Source organism: Mobula hypostoma, chromosome 10 (assembly GCF_963921235.1).
Source record: "Mobula hypostoma chromosome 10, sMobHyp1.1, whole genome shotgun sequence".
Lineage (NCBI taxonomy): Eukaryota > Metazoa > Chordata > Chondrichthyes > Myliobatiformes > Myliobatidae > Mobula > Mobula hypostoma.
This window is the reverse complement of record NC_086106.1, coordinates 79,250,371-79,273,469: the sequence shown is the minus strand read 5'-3', so window position 1 is coordinate 79,273,469 and position 23,099 is coordinate 79,250,371.

Sequence of the window (23,099 nt, the reverse complement as noted above, 5' to 3'; positions counted from 1 at the left end):
TGATCATGGTGGGAAATTCTTGAAGGGGTTAGCAAAGGAATGGGTAGAGATTGGTTGATGTTGTGGGACCATAAATTGGATCTAGACTAGAAGATAAAGCAAGTTTCAAAGACACTTTTAATCTGAAATCTATAAGGAGTTGGTATCGTGATTGGTGATGCTAGAAGGTGGATGTAGTAAGGTAAGGTGAGGATCAGATGATGGATCAGACAGGCTGAGCAGGAGATTGGGTTTGGTTGATGGTCAGGCTCCAATTAGTAAAGGGTTTGGGCTTGAAGTAGATCTGGTCAGAAGGTCATTAGACTGGGGATGGTGTAGGGGGAGGAGAGTCATGCTGCTGGGTCTTCCTTGTTGTATTTCACACAAGGTTAAAAACCAGGTCATAATAGACCAATTCAGTAATTATGCAACAAGTCTGCATTACATGGAGGTGGATGGCATCAGCAGGCTTTACTTTGAGCAGGCATGCCAATTTGCCAAGTAGCATGAAGTGCATGATCATTGTATGAATGTTGTTCATGGTCACAATTCTGGGAAAATCAGCACTTGTGAACGTGAAAAAATGACACTTCACCATCTATTTCTAACTTTGTTATTTCTGTTAAATATTTAAAGCTAAGTAATGCTTACTAACCAAAAAAATTTTATTTTTGATCCAGCTTTCACTTACCAGCAAGCTATTTTTTTCTTTTGGTGACCGTTACAAATATTATAGTTCAAAGATGGGCTATGATTATGTTTTGACCACAAATGAATGATGAAGAGATACTGGAAGAAAGTTGCTCAAATTGGTTTAGTGTCAAATATACATATATGTAAGCAAGGTAACTTAATGTGGAAATTACTGTGAATACTGAGAAACCTTCCGGTTTCAAGTTCAGGTCTACTGTCATTACTTCCCATCAAAAGCAAGTGTTGACCATTCCATCCTCAAAAAGTGTTGCTTATCTCCAACCTGCTTTTTCTCTCAAAATCCCTTGAATATGCTGTTACCTCCCAAGTTCATGTCCACCTTCACTGAGCCACTTTGAATCCTTAGAAACAAACCCACAACATCAATCATAGCACTGGATCTGCTTGTATCAAACTTACTAGTCACATCCCATGAGACCACAAAAAGGATCATCTACCCCTCATCTTCTTTTCCAATACATCTGCAGCCTTTGATATAGCTGATCACACCATCCTCCACATCCTGTTGAGTAGAACTACATTCAGTCCGTTCGTTTCTCTGGAGAATTAACTCTCCGCACACCTTTGTTGTTTTCTGAGGATCTGTCAATTGTACCCTCAATTTTTGCTACCAGGTTGTGCTTGGTGGTATCATAAAAATACATGGCATTATCTTGCGTCCATGTATTAGAACATAGAACTTAGAAATTTACAGCACGTTACAGGCCCTTCGGCCCACAATATTGTGCCAACCATGTAACCTACTTTAGAGACTGCCTAGAATTTCCCTAGTGCATAGCCCTCTATTTTTCTAAGCTCCATGTACCTCTCTAAGAGGCTTTTAAAAGACCCTATTGTATTGATGAAGTCATTTTACCTGATCACTACTGGTCTTGATTTCGCTTCTTTTCTCTAAATTATCAGATTGTTGTCCAATGCCTACCACAGGAATCGCAGAATTTTTCTCCAAACAATGGAGCGGCATGACATCCTCTCATCCTCAATCCCTGTAACAAACTCCATATCCTAATCCCCAACTTCATCTTTCTCCCTGAGAGCTGTCCAATTTGGACCAGACTGTCTTGTTGAGGCATTTTCACTTTAAGTTGGATTTCAGCTTCATATCTGTACTGTCTCTGAGATCTCGGTAACATCGCCCAACTCTGACCTCACTCCATTTGTTATGCAGCTAAAACTTTACTATGACTTTGTCATCTCAGTCATCTGAAATTCCAGTGCCTTCGACCTAACCCCTGGTATTTAACCATCAACTGGATACTTGATGACCCAGAATGATTCCTGATTTTAAAATTCCCTTTATAAACATTATCGCAGAACCTCACCCATAACTCTTTGAGATATCTATGCCATTCCAATTCTATCCTCTTGAGCAATATTGAATCTAATAACACAGTCAGCTGTGCCTTCAACTGACAGAGCTGTAAGCTCTGGAATTTCTTCCCATATCACTCCTGTTCCTCTACTTTATTCCTATCTGTAAGATGCTCCTTCAAATCTGTTATTTTGACCAGATTCTTGTATATCTACCTTGCTAATGTGCTCAGGGTCAGTCTTAAATAATGCATTTGTGAAGTTTCTTAGGCTGTCTCGCTGAGTTAAAAGTACTAAATGGAAGTTGTAATTGTTGTCTAAACAACAACGTAAAAGTCTCAGTATATCCAGTAGCAGGAAAAACCTGGAGCTTATTCCTGCCGGTGAATAAACTAACCAAATGAGCTTCAAGGGCCAAGGTGCAGTGCCATTAACTTTCAAAATTCTCAGGCATCAGTGAAAGAAACTTTGATCCCTGGTATAAAAGAAAATTTAAATGGAAAAATTAGTTCAAAGCATCCTAACTCTGGACTCTGACAATCTGTACTTAATTTGTCCTTCTCAGTAGAGAAAATATCATAAGAAACGTTTAATATCTTCTTGATATCCTTAACCCAAATGGAAGAAGCTCCAGACTGTCTGGAAGAGAGGTGAATGGATATAATACAGCAGCAGCTTATGATTATTAATGATCTAGAAGAGCACAGTGTGTGATTGATATTATTATACTGAAGACTAGAGTTTTAAAGACTTGTCAGATACAAGTGCAAAACAGAGTATCATGTCTCAGAAACGGTTATGCAATGGCCAAATTTCCATAAGAAACAACAAAGTTAAATTAACATCCTTATTTAATGCCGTTGGTTTGTTTTTGCAGAAAGTGAACTGTGGCATTTGATGTGTGTAGCTAAGACCAGATCCCAGTAGGTAACAAGATATTATTGATGAAATATTAATGCAACAGTTGCCATTATAGATCTGTGATTTCAATGATTTTTTTAGCCTCAGTAGCAGAATAAATGAATGGAAGGAAGTTGTTAACTGTATTTTTTAATGAGTAGACATTGAGTTCATACATTTTAAAATTCCTGCATTCGTAAAGTTTTCTTTGGTGACAAACCTAAGATCACAGAAGCTGTCTTTTAATATATAAATCTTATCATTAGGGAAAGCCTCTGCCGAAAGAAATAGTAAGATTATTGGAATCCAGCAGCAGGAAAGCCTCCTATATGGAACCAGTGATGCATGATACAATATCAACTATTGTTGTAACTTATGAGTCAAAGTTGAGTTTATTGTCTATATGGACAGTGATATGATAGACTTAATTGCAGCAATATCACAGTCACATGGCATCACATAAAGAGCATTCACAAGAAAAAAATATAAATCATACATAAATTATACACAGTTTTACAAGGAAGAACACAACTAGAACAAAAAAGATTGTTGTGATGCTAAGTGAGAATGCAAATTTGGAAATTAAAGAGTGGCTCAATAATTCAACACCAGCAGTTTGGTAAATTTTCAAGGGATAGGGATGGATCCAAAAATATGAAGTAAATAGCAGAAAGCTTTACAATCTTTAGAATTATCTCTTCAGGAAACATTTCAATGGAAGTGCATTAGAGGAAGAATGGAGATAATATTCAACACTGTTACACCAGTTCTCTCATGTCTTTCCTCAGTTATCAAAGCACAACAACCACAAAGTACAAAGCTGCCAAAAGAGACACTGGCGAAGTTATTAATATGGTTTTCCTGTAATGTTTCAATATTTAGCAACATACATCACTAAAAAGATATCTTATTTCCCTGTGTTCAGCAAATATTTGTCTTTGAATAACATTGCCCTTCTATAAGATCTTTTACAATAAGCAGAAATAAGCTACAAATACCTATCAATGATAATGGATCATTTTATGGATGCCAGCTGGCGCAAACAGTTGCAGAACAAGTAGCATAACTCTAGGTAGTGGGAAATATCCTAAAGTTTGATACTTAATTGACGGACGTAGAGGTGGTGATTTAGGCTCACGTCCACCATCTGATGCCCATTTTTCAGATTTTAGGATTCCCAAATTAAAGCCATTGTTTTCCCATTCATACACAAAAGTGATTGATGCATATTTAAACTAAAAGACTCAGATTATAACCTTTGATTCTCCTTGGAAGTGAAATTAGTGCCAAAGTATGACAAAGTTGTAAACGTTATCATCGGAAGATTGTGTGACAGACATGATAGATTATTTAAGGAAATTAGATGAGTAAAGAGGCCTGGTCATGATAGTGCATTCAAAGTAACATTAGATTCTTTTAAAAGGCATTTGATAAATTACAACTTAATTAATGTTTTTAACAAAGCTGAAGTGCATAGGTTAAAGTGGTAATGGAAATATGGATATGAAATTGGCTTAGAATCCAAAAACACAGTAAGAGTGAATCACTATTCAGATTGAAGAGAAGAGTACTGTGGTACTGTGAGGCCACACTTGGAGTACTGTGTCCAGTTCTGGTTGCCTCACTATAAGAAGGATGTAGAAGCATTGGAAAGGGTACAGAGGAGATTTACCAGGATACTGCCTGGTTTAGAGAGAATGCATTATGATCAGAGATTAAGGGAGCTAGGGCTTTACTCTTCGGAGAGAAGGAGGATGAGAGGAGACATGATAGAGGTATACAAGATATATTAAAGGAATAGATAGATTGGACAGCCGGCACCTCTTCCCCAGGGCACCACTGCTCAATACAAGAGGACATGGCTTTAAAGTAAGGGGTGGGAAGTTCAAGGGGGATATTAGAGGAAGGTTTTTTACTCAGAGAGTGGTTGGTGCGTGGATGCACTGCCTGAGTCAGTGCTGGAGGCAGATACACTAGTGAAATTTAAGAGACTGCTGGACAGGTATATGGAGGAATTTAAGGTGGGAGGTTATATGGGAGGCAGGGTTTAAGGTTGGCACAACATTGTGGGCTGAAGGGCCTGTCCTGTGCTGTACTGTTCTATGTTCTATGTTCTATCCTCCAGGGACTGCTATTAGGATCATTTTAGGAAAGATGTGTAGACTACAGAAAAGATTCAAATGAAGTATAAGGAAGTATATTGTACCAGGGATGACATTTCATTTAGTTGGCAGGACTAGAGAAACTATGATGTTCTCCTTTGATTGAAGAAATATCATGGTGGAGTGGCGGAGCAGACTCGATGGGCCGAATGGCCTACTTCTGCTCCTTTGTCTTGTGATCTTGTGATCTTGTGAAGAAAGTTCAAGGGGAGATTTAATACAATTTCAAGTGGTGGTTGACCAGGAAACACAGGTTTAAGCCAAATGGCAAAAGAAGCAGTAAGGAAATGAGAAGAGTATTTCTTATATAGCAGCATGCTGTTGAAAAGATGACGGAAGCTGATTCAGCAGTAAATTTGAAAACCAAATTAGCTCTTTGAAAATGAAGATGTTGCAAAACTACAAGGAATGAAAACCTGATGATTCACTTCATAGGCACAACGAATTGAATGGCTTAACACAGTGCTATAAAATTCAATAACTTTGCCGTTTTGTTTAATCTCTTGATAAAAATCTGATTCCAGTTCAAATCACAAGTGCCCCAAAATACTTGGTTCAATTTGCAAGACATTTTTGGTGCTCAATAAATTAAACCATTAAATTTTCTGGACTGAATTATTTGCGTAGATTCATCTGACCATTAAAGAACTCTCCAGCAGAGAAATTTAAGAACCAAAATATATAATATTTAGTTTCTCATACAAAATTATAAATCTGAATGAATAAAGTGGAAGAGGAAAGTTGAGATCATTGTTTAAAGTTGCCAGAATTAGATGGGACTGTATCTGACAATGGCAAGAATTTACCAAATGTCCCCTACATGACCTTTGACATGTGCACTCTAATCCTACACAGGGGAATGGTTGTATAACAGCTTGATTAGATTTCCACACATATCTCAGAAATCAGTGTAGACCTACTTCTAGAAACTATTATCAATACTATATTTATTACCAGCTAATTACCACCAGTGCCTTTACTTCCCGAGCAAGCTAAAGAAATTTGGCCTGTCCCCTAAAACCCTCACTAATTTTTATAGTCATAGTCATAGTCATACTTTATTGATCCTGGGGGAAATTGGTTTTCGTTACAGTTGCACCATAAATAATAAATAGTAATAAAACCATAAATAGTTAAATAGTAATATGTAAATTACGCCAGTAAATTATGAAATAAGTCCAGGACCAGCCTATTGGCTCAGGATGTCTGACCCTCCAAGGGAGGAGTTGTAAAGTTTAATGACTTCCTATGACGCTCTGTGTTGCATCTCAGTGGAATGAGTCTCTGGCTGAATGTACTCCTGTGCCCACCAAGTACATTATGTAGTGGATGGGAGACATTGTCCAAGATGGCATGCAACTTAGACAGCATCCTCTTCAGACACCACCGTCAGAGAGTCCAGTTCCATCCCCACAACATCACTGACCTTACGAATGAGTTTGTTGATTCTGTTGGTGTCTGCTACCGTCAGCCTGCTGCCCCAGCACACAACAGCAAACATGATAGCACTGGCCACCACAGACTCGTAGAACATCCTCAGCATCGTCCGGCAGATGTTAAAGGACCTCAGTCTCCTCAGGAAATAGAGACGGCTCTGACCCTTCTTGTAGACAGCCTCAGTGTTCTTTGACCAGTCCAGTTTATTGTCAATTCGTATCCCCAGGTATTTGTAATCCTTCACCATGTCCACACTGACCCCCTGGATGGAAACAGGGGTCACCGGTACCTTAGCTCTCCTCAGGTCTACCACCAGCTCCTTAGTCTTTTTCACATTAAGCTGCAGATAATTCTGCTCACACCATGTGACAAAGTTTCCTACCGTAGCCCTGTACTCAGCCTCATTTCCCTTGCTGATGCATCCAACTATGGCAGAGTCATCGGAAAACTTCTGAAGATGACAAGACTCTGTGCAGTAGTTGAAGTCCGAGGTGTAAATGTTGAAGAGAAATGGAGACAAGACAGTCCCCTGTGGAGCCCCAGTGCTGCTGATCACTCTGTTGGACACACAGTGTTGCAAGCACACGTACTGTGGTCTGCCAGTCAGGTAATCAAGAATCCATGATACCAGGGAAGCATCCACCTGCATCGCTGTCAGCTCCTCCCCCAGCAGAGCAGGGCGGATGGTGTTGAACGCACTGGAGAAGTCAAAAAACATGACCCTCACAGTGCTCACTGGCTTGTCCAGGTGGGCATAGACACGGTTCAGCAGGTAGACGATGGCATCTTCAACTCCTAGTTGGGGCTGGTAGGCGAACTGGAGGAGATCTAAGTGTGGCCTGACCATAGGCCGGAGCAGCTCCAGAACAAGTCTCTCCAGGGTCTTCATGATGTGGGAGGTCAATGCCACCGGTCTGTAGTCATTGAGGCCGCTGGGGCGCGGCGTCTTCGGCACAGGGACGAGGCAGGACGTCTTCCACAGTACAGGAACCCTCCGGAGCCTCAGGCTCAGGTTAAATACATGGTGAAGTACTCCACATAGCTGAGGGGCACAGGCGTTGAGCACCCAGGTACTGACACCATCTGATGCACTTAGAAAGCATTCTTCTAGGGTGCATCACAGCCTGGTATGGAAGTTGTCCTGTCCAAGACCGGAAGAAGCTGCAGAAGATCGTGAACATGGCGCAGCACATCACACAAACCAATCTCCCGTCCTTGGTCTCACTTTCCACCGCACACTGTCGGACCAGTGCTGCCAGGATAATCAAGGACACGACCCACCCAGCCAACACACTTTTCATCCCTCTTCCCTCCAGGAGAAGGCTCAGGAGCTTGAAGACTCATACAGCCAGATTTGGGAACAGCTTCTTTCCAACTGTGATAAGACTGCTGAACCGATCCTAACCCGGATCTGGGCCGTACCCTCCAAATATCCGGACCTGCCTCTCGGTTTTTTTGCACTACCTTACTTTCCATTTTTCTATTTTCTATTTATGATTTATCATTTAAATTTTTAATATTTACTATCAATTTGTAATCCAGGGAGCAGGAAGCGCAGAATCAAATATCACTGTGATGATTGTACATTCTAGTATCAATTGTTTGGCGACAATAAAGTATAAAGTATAAAATTACATCATTTTTTTTAGCATTAGAACAGCTCACCAAGAGGTTGTTAAAGAAACTTGCGACAAAAAAGCTAAAAAATGTTACTGTCATTTTGGAGTTTAAAGAAACAGGATTTAACTTCCTGGTTGTATAGTGAAACTACAGGTTGATTAAAGCTATGGTAAACCTATTTTCTCGCTACTTCCTATACGTGTCTCTACTGACCATGGACTCATTGTACAATCACTGGCAGCAAGCTTGCTCTTCACATCAAGCCATCACATCCTGGGATAGGAGTGGTATCTCAAGCTCACTAAATCTAAGCAGGTAATGCAGGAGGACCAATTCCACTTAAGTCCTTCAGCTGCAGAGTGGCTGGATTTGCACTTTTTTTTCAGAATCTGTTTGGTACTGATTGGGTTAATAATTAATGTTCACTTAAAGTTGTCCTTGAGAAAATGGTGTTGAACTGCCTTCTTGAACCACAGCAGTCCTCTGTTGAAGGTACTTAGACAGTGTAATTAACTGAAGAGTTCAAGGGTTAAGATCTAGCCACAATGAGGGATCAACAACAAACTTCCAAATCAGTAAGGGTTATGACTCGGAGGAGAACCTGAGTGGTGATGATCTTGTGTACACGCGATATTGACATTGTTGATAGTAGAACTTCTTGGTCTGCAAGGTGATATCAAAGTAAATCTAATGCTATCTGAATAAATAACCATGATCCATTTTGTACATGGAGCACACTGGAGTGCTGGTGGAATGAATGTATATTTAGGGTTATGAATTTGGTGCTGATTAAGGCAGGTGCTTTAACCTGGATGATATTAAGCTTCTTGAGAGGTGTTGGAGCTGCTCTTATCCAGTCAAGTTGGGGTATTCTATTATGTTGCTGACCTATGGCTGGTAAATAGCAGAAAGCCCTTGAGCTCTATGTCAGTAGGGTGAGTCATTTCTTGCAGGATACAGAGTACACGACTCATTCTTATAACCACAGTATTTATGTGGCGGAAGCAGAGAGAATGGATACCTCTAGGAAAATACCAATGACTCTCAGCAATAGCTGATTAGATTATCTCCTTTTGAAAATAATCATTGCCTGGAACTCCTGTGTCCCATCTGCATGCAAATTGATTATGACCTTACCCGTTATGTATTCATCATATCGCGACAGAATTTTGTAAATGTGGTAAAAATATTTTCTCTCATGCATTAGGTATTACATTTCCATATGTTTGAAAATGCATAAATACAGGATGCAATATTAGGTATAATCATTTTGTAGATTACTCACTGTAGTTCCGTTATACTGAATTAGCAGGAAGCAGGGAAGTATCAGAATCAGAACTACTTTATTGCCAGTATGTTGAACATACCAGAATTGATGGTGGTTTGGTGCCAAGCATAAAACACAGGACAATGTCATAGCAGACAACTTACCAGACAATAGTGCAATTAGCCATGAGCAATCAACAATTAGCAGAATGGTCACGTGCACAAATGTCAATAATCATACTTAAATAAATGTGAACATATGAACAGACTGAATAATTATCAACAGAAAAGGAAGAGCAGGAAAGACCATTTAACGGATGTTGCACAGGGACAGTGTTGAAGTGGTTAAACTGCATTGGTAGTCTTTAATATCCCAATCTCAGTGAACAGTCTGAATTTATCTTATTAACTTGATTATGTCTCTATTCACAGACATTACTCAGAGTGGATAGTGATGTTTGGGCCACATCCACCATCCATGCATAATTTAATATAGTCTGCTTAGTGCATCTCAGTCTTTCGTGACTGAGAGCCCCATTTGGAAGGTAAGTGCCTGCCTTGAGATAAAAACAATCTGCTTTTCTAATCTGAGGCAGGAAGCAATCCTGAGCAAAAAGGAAATGGCATTTTGATCAATGTGCTCATCTCCCTGATAAACAAGGTGAAAGTAGCTGCTTTAATATATCAGAGCAAAGGAGCATCAATGATATAGTTGCAGAATATGAACCTAAAGCACCCTATGTAGTTCAGAATGTCATCTTCTAGTGGGGTAAAATGCTGAACAAACGTGGTGCCAAAAGTGTCAAGCACTATCTCCTGCTTTTCCCATTTAAGTAACTGTGGGTGACCATGGAACAATGAATTTTGTTTAAGATGTCATATTTGCTATAGGTACTGTTCCTTTTCCCTACTATGAAGTAGTGTTTGCTTTAAAACAGCCACATAATTTAAGCAGTAAAAGCTAAATGTTAAAAAAAACAAAAAGAAATACAGATACTGGAAATCTGGAACAGAAACAGAAAGTATAAAAACATTCAGAAAGTCAGGCAGCATCTATAGAAAGAGAAACAGAGCTATCAGAGTCAAGATTGAAGGCCCACCAATGGATCTGAAACATTAACTGTCTGGCCTGCTGTGTGTTCTCTACCATTTTCTATATTTTTATATGTAAAACAGTTGAATTTCATGTTTTGGTATGTGACAATATTACAATTATAAATTCTTGCAGTCATTTATCAAAACTCTGAGTGAGGTAAAGAAACGGCGCAAAAATGAATAATGCCAACCATCGAAATCTTGCTAATTATGAGTTAAAAGCTGTTTATATTGTTGATACTCCAGGGTCCTATGGTCCTGTGGAATACAGTCACTGCTATGAAAACAGCAGTAATATTCCTGTTGAAGGGTCTCTGCCCGATATGTCGACTGTACTCTTTTCCATTGATGCTGCCTGGCCTGCTGAGTTCCTCCAGCATCCTGTGTGTGTTGCGTAATAATAAAAGAAACTGCTGAAAATACTCAGCAGGCCAGGCAGCGTCTATCTAGAGGGGTAGTACGAACAGGCCAATGACCTTTCATCACTTTTCAGTGCTTGTAAAGAGGGCCATGGGAATTTACAGCACTATGATGGCCTTAAAGGCCTTTGTCTGCTTGAAAGAGTGGATGCATCTTCACTATTTAAAATATTTTATGAAATAATTGTTACGACCAAATAATTGAACATTTAGAAAGCCTTCACCTTAGAGCCAAATATCCCTGAATACTTCTGAGAAGTTACTTCAACAAATAGATCAGTTTTAATCTGAAAATTCTGAGGAAGAGGTGAAAAATACTGATTATGATTATGATTTTGATTTAGGGTCTGGGCCCGAAACGTCGACTGTGCTTCTTCCTATGGATGCTGTCTGGCCTGCTGCGTTCCACCAGCAGTTTGTGTGTGTTGCTTGAATTTCCAGCATCTGCAGATTTCCTCGTGTTTGCGTGATTATGATTCAAGCAGCATAAAGGGCTCACAACTTTCTATCTGATCTTACCAGCCAGGAATGGTGAGAGCTGGCTGAGACCATCAAGCACACTTACACCATCAAACACCTAAAGAAATTCCATGTCTAATCAAGAGGAGATATGAATGCACACTTACATACTCCTTGCAAACAGTGTAATGTATCTTACTGACTTCTTATTTGATTGCATCATAGGGTATATCATGGGAAGAGTCACCAGTAGTTACTCTTGTAGCTTTATCCCAGAGTAGAAATGTCAAGTACTAGAGGACATGTTTTTAAGGTGAGAGAGGAAAGTATAAAGAAGATTCAGAGGGCGGATTTTCTTTTACAGAGGGAGTGCTGCATCCCTGGAATGGGCTGCGGGGGAACAGGTGAAGCAGGTACAATCTGGCATTTAAAACGCTGTTAGATTGACACGAGTAGGCAGGAAATGCAAGGGTAGGGATTATATAAAGGCAGAGGAGATCCACTTTAATTCAGCACCATGTTTGGCATAGACATTGTGGGCCAAGTGACCTGTTCCTAGTCTATGTTCTACATAATTGTCAGCACTTTCAAACTGTTCCCATTGCAATCTAAGCATATTATCTTCCTTCCATTTAGGAGGAACTTCTGTTAATTTAGCAAACTCAGCACCACAGCCCAATGGTCCTTCAGTCAGCAGACTGCACTCTCTACTGGTAATCCAGACTGTGCCAGTCTGAGTCAGCACCCCTGGACTGCTGAATAGGGGGAAGTACGGCCAGGAGCAAAACTCCCACATACCAGCGTTTTGAGACCATGTCATTCAGACCTGCTACTTCATAACCATTCAGCATACTGGTACGGACCCTTGCATCTAGCTATAATTAAAGGCCAATCATTCAGGAGTCTGAGGTTTAGATGCATTTGGTTTCCTGCATCAGAAAGGTTTCCAAAAAAGGAACTAGAGTAATAGAGGAAATAACTGCTGGATATAAAAGGCAATAGGGCAGCAAAGGTGGAACTTAAGAAAGTTGGCCGGAGACTGCATCTAAGTGACAAATTACCTACAATCTGAATCACGTTTAATATTAGTGGCGTATGTCATGAAATTTGATGTTTTGTGGCTGCAGAACATTGCAATAAAATCTATAAATTACAATAAGTATATATATTAAAAGAAATAAATTAAATAAGTAGTGCACAAAGAGAGCAAAAAATAGTGAGGTATTGTTCATGGGTTCATTGTCCGTTTAGAAACCTGATGGCAAGGGGAAGAAGCTGTTCCTAAAGCGTTCCTCCTCCTTGATGATAACAATGAGAAGAGGGCATGTCCTGGATGATAGGAGTCCTTAACGATGGATGCTGTATTTTTTAGACAATGCCTTTAGAAGGTGCCTCGATACTAGGGAGGCTAGTGGCCATGATGGAGCGGACTGAGCTTACAGCTTTCTGAAGTGATCCTGTGCAATGACCCCTTCCATACCAGCGGGTGACGCAACCAGGTAAAATGCTACATCTGTAGAAATTTGTGAGTGTCTTTGGTGACATTCCAATTCTCCTCAAGCTTCTAATGAAATATAACTGCTGATGTGCCTTCTTTGTAACTGCATCGATATGTTGGACCCAGGATAGATTTTCAGAGATGTTGACACCCTGGAACTTGAAACTGCTCTCCCTTTCCACATCTGATCCCTCGATGAGAACTGGTGTGTTCCCTCAACTTCCCCTTCCTAATGTTCACAATCAATTCCTTGGTCTTACTGACGTTGAGTACAAGGTTGTTGCTGTGACACCACTCAAGTAGCTGATCTATCTCATCCCGTATGCCTCCTTGTCACCATCTGAAATTTTGACAACAATAGTTGTGTCATTGGCAAATTTATAGATGGTGTTTGAGCTGTGCCTGGCCGCAGAATGATGGGTGCAGGGAGAGTGGAGCATTGGGCTAAACATGCATTCTTGAGCTGTGCCAGTGGTCAGTGAGAAGGAGATGCTGTTTCCAATCCTCACATACTGCTGTGTCCATGTGGAGAGGTCAAGGATCTGCAGTGTGGTTTGCCAACATTTCAGCAGTAATGTCACTGACGGCCTGAGTTGCTAAAGCTGTGTAGTTTCTCCAGCAGTGCTGAGGCCTCATTAATGCTTTCATGAGCCTGTCTGGCAGGCTCCCAGAACAGGAACATTAGAGTCCAGAAACACTTAGTCTCCCTAGTCCTTCGATGGCAGCCCCTCACAGCAGGATATGGGGAAAAAGCGGTATATCTATGTCACTACGTAGGCCAGATAATGACAACCCCTCCATGGATTTGGTTCAGCACAAGATCCTAGTTTAAAAGCTGCATACCCTGACAGTACCATTAACAGGATTCAGAGGGTCACCAGTGGTATAGACATTTCATGTACTGTTATCTAAGTCTAGTTCCATCCTTTGATGGTTACAGTAACATACTTCACCCCAACCCCAGCTTCGGAATGTTGGGGGGGGAGGGAGGGGGTGGTTATGCAATCATTGTAACTGGGTTGATACCAACCCGCTGAACAGTTTTATTGGCAAGAGTCATCCCTATGGGCAGTGCAGTCCCATATGCTCCCTTTACAGTTCTAATTTTGTTATCGAAGTAAAACATGGAATCAAACTCACTATGATCCAGAGGTATAATCTGCCTTCTGTAAGTATTGACGCTCACTAGAGCACACCCAACAGTCTGACCAGTTAGTACACGGTGCAAATAGATAACTAAGGTGAAGAAAAGTGTTAGGAGTATTAGTGTTGTGGGATATTTCTGCATTTAGGCAGGAAATAGAAGTCCAGATTACACAAAAATGTACCATACATATTAGTTACACAAGGAGGCAATTCAGTCCGTATCATTGAGGTTCTCCTAGCCACCTGTTCCCTGGTCCGGTGGCACCGCCAGCTTAACGTGCGAGGTTTATATCCAGATCGGCTTTCCTTGGACCTTTAAAGCTGTAAGTGGTCAACAACACTTGGAATGGACCTTCCCAGCAGGACTCCAGGCAGTTCTTTCATCGGTAAGCTCTAACCAGTACCCACACTCTCGACTGGCAGGTCTGACACTCTGCAGCCAGTTCAGTCTGCTGACTTTCCAATACTTGTTGATGGGAATCTTTAAGGGCTTGCTTTAGATACAATACTGTAAAATGCTTTCGCTTATAAGGTGGACGTCCATCTGTTTAATTAAAAAGGGATGAGCCACTGGAAAGCGTATGGGACATCCCAAAACTATCTTTTGCGGAGGATCAGTGGCAGTGCTTCTGGCTATCCTAGCTTGATCTCGTCACGCAATTTAGCTCATCTGCTTTTCAGCTGGCCTGTAAGATTGACAGCGATAAGGGGAGGTGAAATGATGCTTACCCTATAAAGTTTTGTTAGTTTCTATATAACTTTACCTGTAAAATGAGGGCTGTTATTGCAAAAATTTTCTCAGAAAGCCCTGGAATAAATTCTCATAATAAAATTTAGCAATAGTTACAGCATCGTTTCTCTGAGTTTGATAAGCGTCTACCCATGGAGATAACAAAGCAATAACTGGTGCTTAATTGCAACCCATACATTCAGGTAACTACATAAAGTCCATTTAGAGATGCACAAATATCCCCCTGGGAGAGGGTCCAGCAGCAGCAGATACCAGCAGTGTCTTTTGGGATTACGTCTCTGTCAAACCTCAGTTCTCTACTACTTTTCTTGCTATAGTTGAGAATCTCTCATTTTTGATTATACCCATCATCCTTTATAGTCTTGCAGGTAGTGTGCTTTAGTCCATAAAGTCTGATCAGCCTCTGACTCATCAAGCTGCACTAGTACTAATTCATCAGCTGTATTTGGAGAGTATGGGCAGCCGGATTACACTGGAGTGTTACGTGGCCATAAAGGTCTGCTGTTGCTGCTTTAGCAAAGGGGTCAGCTCATTTGTTCCCTCTAGTTATTTCATCCTTCCCGTTAGTATGAGCCGCATAGTTAATAACAGCAATTGCAACAGCAGTGGAAGTGGTCCAGAAGGGCTGTATGGAAACTATTATTACCATTTTTCTTAACAACTAAGTTCATTACTTAGCCTAATAGGTTAGATTTACCACAGTACATAATTATCTATTTAAATGTTTATTTTGCTTTTATATCATCTCAATGTGTACTTAAGAATGTATAAATAATTGTAGTTCTATACATATAAAAAAATGGAAAAGGTTATATGTGTGAAAAAGGTACATGATAATTGTGAACTCCTTGTCCAAATAAAAATAAAATTAAAAAAAAAATTAAAAAAATAAAAAAAAGCAGAAAAAAAAGATTCACAGTTAGTTCACCATGTTTTATCGGAGTTCCAAAGAGGTGAGAAATCAGGTTATTTCCGTAATTGTCCACTGAAATGTGCAGTGTAAATGTTTGCATCTGCACATGCCGCAAAGATACTGTGAAGGCAAAGAGGTTCAGCTGTTTGAACAAAACCAGAGGAAAGGTAGCTGTGTCACCACAGCTGTCATACGACGTGCATATCGCATCTCCACTAAAGTATTTCACTAATTTTTTTTCATTATCAGATTGGGAGGAAAAGCCGTCAAAGGAAAATTACATGCGGGTTTACATCAGGTAGCATTTTTTACAATGGGCAGAATTATAATCATGCAAGTTCTTAAGTACAGTTCGGGAAGGAGGCATTTAAAGTAAACTGCATAGTCTATGGCGCTGGTAGTGATGGAGGCCAAGGCTGTTACCAAAGTTGCCTTGGCCCAAAGGCATCTTCGAGCCCAGTGGCCAGGCTGTCCTCAAACAAAATCTTACCCCTCACCAGCATCCCTATGTTTTACCCCTACAGTGTCTACCATCCCATTTCCATTTTGGAACACAGAACTGTAAAACCCATATATCTAGAATAGTATTATCTGAACAACAATGCTGTTCGAATCAAAAATTACCACTCACAAGTGGGTCACATGAGCCATGTGGATAATGTTAAAACCCAAGATTTACACTGAATTTTTAAGCAGAAATTAATCTGGTAATGATTAGCTAAAATTTGGTCACTGACAATTTTGATATATAGAAACTAAATCTATAAGTTAAAATAACATTCAAATACTATAGAACAGCTATTTCGATACCTTTAAAACAACATACAATATTGCCCAGAGGCTATAGTGAAGTCTCACGCAAGTATTGTCCCCATTCCCCTTAACAGCTTAAATCCCCGATGCTGTAATTGATTTTGGCAATATTGTAAAACACTCACAAGTTTACTTAACTCTCTCATCTCACACGAGTAACAAGATATGTTTTTCCTTTAACCTACGTTTCAACTTATTCATACTCGTATTTATTCAGACGGGTATCCCCGCTCGAGTTAATCTGGATAATTTTGAAAACATTTACACATGCATTCTACATATTCATTATCATCGTTGTCTCCTGCCCGACACTGTTTTTTATGCTGATCTACAGTGCAAAGGTAACATTTTCTTCAGGCTTCTACTAGATCAGTTCAAGGTACATTTAAATGAACATTTTGCTCATCCCCTTTTCACCCCTCCACCTCTGGTAGTGCTATTGGGAGCCGCCACCTGTGGCTGGCCCTTGGCTGATGCCCATCTCAGCGAGTACTCGAGAGGCTTCACTTGCTGTGGGCTTTGTTGAAACTATACCTGGGGAAGGTAGACGTATGGCATCCTCAGATTCTGGAGTCAGTCGCTTATTTTCAAACACTGAGGTAGAGACTATTATCTGTTACTTCTTCCCTCTTCCCACACAGACTCACCCATTTGCCCACGGCAACAACTCATACAGGACTCCAACCCGGCCCACGACAACACCTCATACACAACTCCAACCTGACCCACGGCAACACCTCATACACAACTCCAACCAGACCCACAGCAACACCTCATACACAACTCCAACCTGACCCACGGCAACACCTCATACACAACTCCAACCTGACCCACGGCAACACCTCATACACAACTCCAACCTGACCCACGGCAACACCTCATACACAACTCCAACCTGACCCACGGCAACAACTCATACAGGACTCCAACCCAGCCCACAACACCTCATACACAACTCCAACCAGACCCACAGCAACACCTCATACACAACTCCAACCTGACCCACGGCAACACCTCATACACAACTCCAACCTGTCCCACAGCAACACCTCATACACATCTCCAACCAGACCCAAGGCAACCCCTCATACACAACTCCAACCTGACCCACGGCAACAACTCATACAGGACTCCAACCCAGCCCACAACACCTCATACACAACTCCAACTTGACCCACAGCAACACCGCATACACAACTCCAACCAGACCCACGGCAACACCTCATATACAACTCCAACCTGACCCCCAGCAACACCTCATACACAACTCCAACCTGACCAACGGCATCACCTCATACACAACTCCAACCAGACCCACAGCAACACCTCATACACAACTCCAACCAGACCCACAGCAACACCTCATACACATCTCCAACCAGACCCACTGCAACACCTCATACACATCTCCAACCAGACCCACTGCAACACCTCATACACAACTCCAACCTGACCCACGGCAACACCTCATACACAACTCCAACCTGTCCCACAGCAACACCTCATACACATCTCCAACCAGACCCAAGGCAACCCCTCATACACAACTCCAACCTGACCCACGGCAACAACTCATACAGGACTCCAACCCAGCCCACAACACCTCATACACAACTCCAACCTGACCCACAGCAACACCGCATACACAACTCCAACCTGACCCACGGCAACACCTCATACACAACTCCAACCTGACCCACAGCAACACCTCATACACAACTCCAACCTGACCCACAGCAACACCTCATACACAACTCCAACCTGACCCACGGCAACACCTCATACACAACTCCAACCTGACCCACAGCAACACCTCATACACAACTCCAACTTGACCCACGGCAACACCTCATACACAACTCCAACCTGACCCACGGCAACAACTCATATACAACTCCAACCTGACCCCCAGCAACACCTCATACACAACTCCAACCTGACCCACGGCAACACCTCATACACAACTCCAACTTGACCCACGGCAACACCTCATACACAACTCCAACCTGACCCACGGCAACACCTCATATACAACTCCAACCTGACCCCCAGCAACACCTCATACACAACTCCAACCTGACCCACGACAACACCTCATACACAACTCCAACCAGACCCACAGCAACACCTCATACACAACTCCAACCAGACCCACAGCAACACCTCATACACAACTCCAACCTTACCCACGGCAACAACTCATACACAACTCCAACCTGACCCACGGCAACACCTCATACACAACTCCAACCCAGCCCACGACAACACCTCATACACAACTCCAACCTGACCCACGGCAACACCTCATACACAACTCCAACCTGACCCACGACAACACCTCATACACAACTCCAACCTGACCCACGACAACACCTCATACACAACTCCAACCTGACCCACGGCAACACCTCATACACAACTCCAACCTGACCCACGGCAACACTTCATACACAACTCCAACCTGACCCACGGCAACAACTCATACACAACTCCAACCTGACCCACGACAACACCTCATACACAACTCCAACCTGACCCACGGCAACACCTCATACACAACTCCAACCCAGCCCACGACAACACCTCATACACAACTCCAACCTGACCCACGACAACACCTCATACACAACTCCAACCTGACCCACGGCAACACCTCATACACAACTCCAACCTGACCCACGGCAACAACTCATACAGGACTCCAACCCAGCCCACGACAACACCTCATACACAACTCCAACCTGACCCACAGCAACACCCCATACACAACTCCAACCTGACCCACGACAACACCTCATACACAACTCCAACCTGACCCACGGCAACACCTCATACACAACTCCAACCTGACCCACGACAACACCTCATACACAACTCCAACCTGACCCACGACAACACCTCATACACAACTCCAACCTGACCCACAGCAACACCTCATACACAACTCCAACCCAGCCCACAGCAACACCTCATACACAACTCCAACCAGACCCACAGCAACACCTCATACACAACTCCAACCTGACCCACGGCAACACCTCATACACAACTCCAACCTGACCCACGACAACACCTCATACACAACTCCAACCTGACCCACGACAACACCTCATACACAACTCCAACCTGACCCACGGCAACACCTCATACACAACTCCAACCTGACCCACGGCAACACCTCATACACAACTCCAACCCAGCCCACGACAACACCTCATACACAACTCCAACCTGACCCACGGCAACACCTCATACACAACTCCAACCCAGCCCACGACAACACCTCATACACAACTCCAACCTGACCCACGGCAACACCTCATACACAACTCCAACCTGACCCACGGCAACACCTCATACACAACTCCAACCTGACCCACGGCAACAACTCATACAGGACTCCAACCCAGCCCACGACAACACCTCATACACAACTCCAACCTGACCCACGGCAACACCTTATACACAACTCCAACCAGACCCACAGCAACATCTCATACACAACTCCAACCTGACCCACGGCAACACCTCATACACAACTCCAACCAGACCCACAGCAACACCTCATACACATCTCCAACCAGACCTATGGCAACACCTCATACACAACTCCAACCTGACCCACGGCAACAACTCATACAGGACTCCAACCCGGCCCACGACAACACCTCATACACAACTCCAACCTGACCCAAGGCAACACCTCATACACAACTCCAACCAGACCCACAGCAACACCCCATACACAACTCCAACCTGACCCACAGCAACACCTCATACACAACTTCAACCAGACCCACAGCAACACTTCATACACAACTCCAACCTGACCCACGGCAACACCTCATACAGGACTCCAACCTGACCCAGGGCAACACCTCATACACAACTCCAACCTTACCCAGGGCAACACCTCATACGGGACTCCAACCAGACCCACAGCAACACCTCTTACACAACTCCAACCAGACCCACGACAACACCTCATACGGGACTCCAACTTGACCCACAGCAACACCTCATACACAACTCCAACCTGACCCCCAGCAACACCTCATACACAACTCCAACCTGACCCACAGCAATACTTCATGTGGGTCTCCAACCTGACCCACAGCAACACCTCACCTTTTGTTTTAATGCTTTAGCTTTTCTATGTTGGCAACTACTCCACATGGGAGGAAATTTGCATTCCAGCTGCAGACTCGGTCCCTTGTTCAAGTGTGAGCAGTCTAGGATTTAGGGCTGATTGGCTACCAGGGCTGAATTCCTTTCTCTGGTATAATGAAGCCAACAGTTAGCCACTCTACTAAATAGCAAAAATAACTGGGCCCAGAACACACACACTCTTATGACTCAAACATTCCTTTTATTTTATTTGTGCACAAGGAGAAATGCATGGACCCCTGTTACCCACACTGTTCCGGTCTGAACAAAAAAGTACTATTTTTATACAGAATTGATTCATCAGTTATGGATATTGATCACTCTAAATAGCATACGCTTCAACTCCTTACTAACAAGATTAATCACCATTCACAATAGAGGTGTTGAAGTCAATCGAAACTGAGCAGACAGCTGATGATATTTTGAAGTTAGTTATGACAATCGAGCCTTAGTTATTTGATACATTTCGCATCCAATCACAAACAAGATAAAAACTCAGCAGGCCAGGCAGCATCTATGGAAAAGATTACAGGCGGCATCTATGGATACAGCTGAGGTTTTCTTTTCTGAAACATCGACTGAATTCTTTTCCATAGATGCTGCCTGGCCTGCTGAGTTCCTCCAGCATTTTGTGTGTGATGTTTCGCATCCATCCATTACTCTTATTTTGTCTGCCTCCAGCACCAGAGACCTCTCTTGTTTGGCTTGAATACACACTGCTGCATTCAACCCAGCCTATCTCATCTATGGTAAGCAGAGGTGTTTCTGCGGTCTCACTTGAGTAAGACTGGCCCAGGCTATCTTTGCCTTACTGCAACTTCCACAGTAGGTATTACGGTTATCCAGGTGATCCAAGATGGAATGGAGAGCTAGTGAGATTGCTTCCACTGTAGATCTGTCAAATTGCAGCAGGTCCAAGACCTTGCTTAGGCAACAGTTGATTCTTGCCATGACCGACCTCTCAAAGCACTTCATCACAGTAGATGTGAGTGCCACTGGGTGATAGTCATTGCAGGAGCCCTCCCTGCCCTTCTTGGCCACTGGAATGATTGCCATTCTTTTGAAGTAGGTGGGAATCTCCAACTGCAGCAGTGAGAGCTTGAAGATGTCCTTGAACAATCCCGCCAGTTGGTTGCCTTAAGTTTTCAGTGCCCTACCAGGCACACCATCGGAGCCTGATGCCTTTCAAGAGTCCACCCTCTTGAAAGATGTTCTGACATCAGCTTCTGATTCAAAGATCACAGGGTCACCAGATGCTGCAGTGATTCACACAGGTATAGCTTTATTCTCTCTTTCAAAGTGTATAGAAAGGACATTCAGCTCATCTGGGGGCGAAACATCACAACCTTTCTGAATGTTAGGTTTTGCCTTGTAGAAAGTAATGGCTTGCAAACCCTGCCAGAGCTAATGCACATCTGATTCTCTCTCTAACCTCAATGAGAATAGTTTTTATGTTCTTAAAATAGCCTTCCATAGATTATACCTGGATTTCTTGTATTGTTCTTGATCACCAGTCTTGAATGCCACAGACTAGCCTTCAGCAGACTTCGTATCTTCTAGTTCATCCACAGCTTTTGTTTTGGGTATGTCGGTATGTTCTCAAAGGTGCACACTCATTAACACAGGTCTTGATGAAGTTGGTGACAACTGTAACATATTCATTCAGACTTGAAGATGAATCCCTGAATATAGTCCAGTCTACCAAATCAAAACAGTCCTGCGGGCACTCCTCCACCTCCCTTGGCCATACCTTCTTGGTGCTGTGGTCTTTCCTCTCTACCTATATGCTGCAAGTAGAAGCATAGCCAAGTGACTGGGCTTTCCAAAGAGTGGGTGCGGGATGGGATGGTAAGTGTTCTTGATGGTGGTATAACAGTGGTCAAGTGTGTTGACTCCTCTGCTTCCACAAATGGTCTGTTAGTGGTAGTTGTTCAGTGAGTTCTTCAAGCTGGCATAATTGAAACCTCCCACAATGATAAGGAAGACATCAGGGTGTGCAGTTTCATGCCTGCTGATTACATTGCTCAGCTCTTCCAGTGCCTGACTGGCATTACATTGAGTGGAATGCACGCCACTACCAGGATGATGTCAGAAATCTCTTTTGGCAGATAAAATGGATGACATTTGACCACTAAATGTTTCAGGCTGGGTGAACAGGACTGACACAGAATTGCCACGTTTGTGCACCACAGTGAGTTAGTCATAACGAACACTCCGTTTCCTCCGCTTTTAAAAGACCGAACTGCCCTGTCTTTGTGGAGAATGGTGAAGCGATCGGGCTACAGCACTGCATCCAAAATAGTGGGTGAGAGCCATGTTTCTGTCAAGCAGAGTACACAGTAACCCCTGATGTCCCTCTGGTATAACAATCCTGCGCTGAGGTCTCCAACTTCATTTTCCAGAGATTGTACATTCACCAGCAGGATAGTTGGGAGTGAAAGTCTAAGGC